Consider the following 4369-nt stretch of genomic DNA (forward strand, 5'->3'; position numbering starts at 1 on the left):
TTTCTTACACGTGTTGGATACTTGGATCCATACTTGGATATTTGGTCTTACAGGTTAATAGGTACGTGTTGTGAACTAAGGTTTTGGTTCAGCATTTTCGTTGGGGATTTGGGGGTTTGGGTTATTGCTTTGCGATTGAGGTTTGATTGGCGTGTCGTTGTCTTTTTAGCTGTAGTTTCTGCATTCAACTCAGCGTTTGTCGTATTGTTATGCAGGTATGTTTTCATCTTTTGATTTTTATGTCTGCATTTTTATTTTTATTTGTGTTTGTTATGTTTTTTGAGGTTGTTTGATTCCAGTTCGTATTAGCCACCACCTCTAATTCAGGCCATTCTGAGTGTTCGGATACATATTGTGTTATATCTGACATAAAAATGAGATAAGATAAACTGAGCGGGTCGGGTAACACGTCATGACCCGTTAATATTTTATATTTTTTTGAATTTTATATTTTCTTTTGATTCAATGTCAGTTTGTTGACTATACCATCTCCATTTTGTTTGCATAACTCTTATTATTAGCAGCTCTTACATTTGATCCTCTTGAAATATAAAAAAAACCCATTAATGGTTAGCATCAACAACCAGTGTTTACATTGTATATATATAGGTTGGTTTTTAAATGTCTTATTTTGTAACTTTAGTACATAATTGCATGTTAATCAATGAATTAAAAATATGCAATGAGATGGTTGTTTTTATTCTTACATAGGTGGTTCTCACTATTGTCGATTTTGTTCGAGCGAGTTTGACTTCCCACGGGGACTATCAGCAACATTCTTGGTAAAAATGATAGTTTTAATAACTTTTTTTTGGGGACAATACATTAACTTTATAGATTTATGTTTTAAAATATTAACTATACCAGCAGGAGTTTGGTAATTTCAAGTCTCCAATGTACTCAAGACTTCCTCAGTATTGACACCACCGCTGCCATTGGTGATCGATGACGGTAGTTGAGGTAAACGTTAATGGCAATCTAATATCGATGGTTTACAAAAAAATACGTTTGTCACATCATCAATTGTTTTGGAAACTTTTAATACATATTTTTTAAGTAAATTTTTGTGTACCTATTTGGTTATATTATAAGAACTTCGTTGTTCCTGTTTTCTCATGACTTTTTGATGAATAAACATGGATTTTAAGTAGCTTTGATTGTTTACGAATAGTCGAGTAGAAGATCAGGTGTGGTTCAAGCAACACTATCGGAGAGATGTGGGTATCATTCACAGGGAATTCCTACTCTTTTTTTCGATGCCATCAATTACCTAATTCACATGAAAAATCTATGGATCAAGGTAAATTGATATCACCATATGTTTAAAACTGAAGTTGCAGAAGTTAATTATTATGATTTATTGAGTTTTACTTGAGTTATTTTTAGTTTTATCTTTGTATAGAGGGTTAAATTTGTGGGTGTTGCTTCAATCAAGAGCTTTGTTTTGCTTGATTAGCTATAATTTAATATTAATTTTCTATATTTCGTGTCCGTTTGTATAATCATTGCCAACGACTATATTTAGGGATTTAGATTTCATCCCAATATGATAACACAAAATAGTAACTTGGATTATATTTTGTATGTTTTCGTCCCAATATAGATGAAGGAGGAGATCATTAGTGAGGTTGATAAATTATGACCCAATATTGACGTAGGGATAGGATATTCTTAGTTCCATTCTGGATGATGGTATAGAACCTTCAATGGCTGATGAGACGGGTCTTATGCCAACGATCAGATTATTTGCAAGCCACCGTTCACCATACTCGCTTTTCAGTTTTCGTACACTAATATCTGTTGATCGTGTTTCAAAGCATCTGAAACACATGTGTTTATTAAAAATTGTTGAAGTGTGTTGGTGTATTGTTACAGGTTGAATCAAGCAGAGGGCAGAACACGAAAGGCGCGTACACGGTTATTTGTTGATCATGGAAATCAGGAGAAGAAGGTGATGCAACTGGTCTGTCAATATGAGGTTCGTTTGCAAAGATACATAGCTATGATTGATATGCGGGTACTTTTCGATAAAACAAAAAGAAAACACATGGTTCATTAAATTGTTATGCTCATTTACACCAAATTATAATATTAGGACATGTATAAACATGGTTGAGCTTGATAATTTATTGTGTATCTTACCAGACTAATTCTTTATTATGAAAGATTGATGCCTCTTTGAAGCAATCATATGCCTTTTATGCTGCATTTGATGGAATTCCAGGGCTACAGGTAACTTTATTATAACTATTATTATAGCATTTCATTTCGTTATCTTTTTATTATATTACCTAACAATTGTATATTTGTACATGTTAAAAAATGAGCCCCCTCATTAGGGTGTATTTATTTGTGTTAGGCATCTGGAGCATATATATTTTCCATCCAAATGGTAAATATTCTATTGGCTCTCAGAAGCAGGTATTCATTTTTTGTGATATTATTTAATAGCGTTAAACATATGATTCGTGAAGAGACATGGTAAAAAAATACAGGTTATTTTTCTATCGCAGATTCGTGACGATAGAGTTGAGTGGGATCTTGAAGTGAATCAACTTATTGCATGAAACTGTTATCCTTTTGTAGTGGAAATAATGGCTATTATTACAAATTTCCTCACAAGAGACATTTAGACTAAATATTTTTATGGTGGGAATAATGTTTCTTTGGTTTATGGTAGTGGAAATGTGGCTTCAGGATATATGGGAATGCATATGGTCAATAGGTCGGTGTTTTTGACTTCTTAATTTATAAAATAATGAAGTCATTTGGTCAAAGTCAAACCTAATGCTCAAACCTAATGATTTGTATGCGTTCAAAAAACTTGAGTTTTTATATCTATTAGCGCGACAACTAAGGTATTTTCATTTCAGAAAGCAATATCTTAGTATGCGGTCATAGAACACAATATTTGTTTCTTAAAATCTTCGCATTTATGAGCGTATGATGTTACGTCTTTGAAGGTTATTTCAATAGGTGATGATTGTTTTTTCAACTGGTCTAAAACGAATTCGAGGTTATTGGTTACGAAACTCCAGCAAGCAGAAGTGTTAGAATAATAGAGTTTCAGTTTATATTTAAAACCCGAAAACCGTATTTCTTACATTTACTTTTCAATTCCCTTTTGTTATGTTTCTACTACGATGCTTCGTTTTTTTGAATCTTTAAATTCAGATTGCCATAATAAGTTCATGCGTACAGTTCGTTTACGATAAATAACATAAAACTTTTCTACCAAAAGTAATCGGTAGTGGCGGTATATATGATTCTTCAATTTGTGTCATTCTTTCGGTTATGATCGAGTATTGGAAAATGAAGTACTTAGAGAAATCATATAGTGTTTAAGTACAAGTGTTGAGGAGAAATTCCAAGACTATGTACCTGGGTACTGTTTGATTTTAATAAAATCGCCTTTCAATTTCTTTTTAATAGTCGCTTTAGTTACATTAATATGCATACTTTTAATCTCTCATTACTTTTAATTGTTGCAGTTGCCATTGGCTATAACTGATATTGACACATGGACAAGGTGTTAGCATTAATACATGTGAAGACTGGTAACCATGTGACCTTAAAATTCGATACTAAGCATTGATTAGTGGAATAGATTTTGAGATCTATTATCTATTATACATGTATATTTGATAGTGAAACATATACCAAGTTTTATATTTGTATTTATTTGATGAACTTTATAACAAAAATATAATCTTTTGAAGCGTCCGAACACGTCATGCAAAATTAACCAGCTATGTCATTTAATGTGCAACAACACGTGGGCGAAAATACATGAGTGGACCGGGTAATAATAGATACATCTAGAGGTGGTAGTTTGACCTGTTTTTATTGTGTTTGATTGGATTGTGCTCTATTTTAACAGGTTAAATTGGTAATATTAGATAAATATTCAACAATGAAAGGGACGAAAGTTAGACCATAACATGAACATTTTTTTATTTGACATTAGAATTGTGATTCAACCAATGTAGTACACACCAATGAAGTACACTGGTCAATAACATATGTTATTTATTCGACTTAAACTATAAATCTTTATAAACTTATGAATTATATCGTTTTCTTTTATAACATGATAATATTAATATTAACATTTCAATAGTTAGTATTTCTTTAATTTATAAATATAATTATTTTCCCCCACATCGTACATTTTAATTAAATCATTACATTGTTTCTATATTTGAAAATTATTTTTAATTTTGAACAATTAAAAGTATTTTCATTTCTTTAATTAAATCATTACGTTGTGAGTATTCACGGGTAATAACGATTACTTCAATAAATTAAACTTATTCATTTGTGTTTTAGTCCACCCGCGAACCTCGCGGGTTCTTAAACTAGTAATTTT

The 4369-nt window shown here is 31.4% G+C and overlaps 2 long non-coding RNA genes across 2 annotated transcripts; both read left to right on the forward strand.

The window, feature by feature from the left end:
* The first annotated feature begins 707 nt into the window (after nucleotides 1–707).
* LOC110924031 lies at nucleotides 708–1938 on the forward strand. Its single transcript, XR_002584261.2, has 4 exons — nucleotides 708–782; nucleotides 868–960; nucleotides 1172–1300; nucleotides 1876–1938. It is a non-coding gene; the product is annotated as an uncharacterized LOC110924031 (long non-coding RNA).
* A 214-nt stretch (nucleotides 1939–2152) lies between these two features.
* On the forward strand, nucleotides 2153–2619 carry LOC110920748. Its single transcript, XR_002581879.1, has 3 exons — nucleotides 2153–2232; nucleotides 2360–2421; nucleotides 2514–2619. It is a non-coding gene; the product is annotated as an uncharacterized LOC110920748 (long non-coding RNA).
* The last annotated feature ends 1750 nt before the right edge of the window (nucleotides 2620–4369 follow it).

Source organism: Helianthus annuus, chromosome 17 (assembly GCF_002127325.2).
Source record: "Helianthus annuus cultivar XRQ/B chromosome 17, HanXRQr2.0-SUNRISE, whole genome shotgun sequence".
Lineage (NCBI taxonomy): Eukaryota > Viridiplantae > Streptophyta > Magnoliopsida > Asterales > Asteraceae > Helianthus > Helianthus annuus.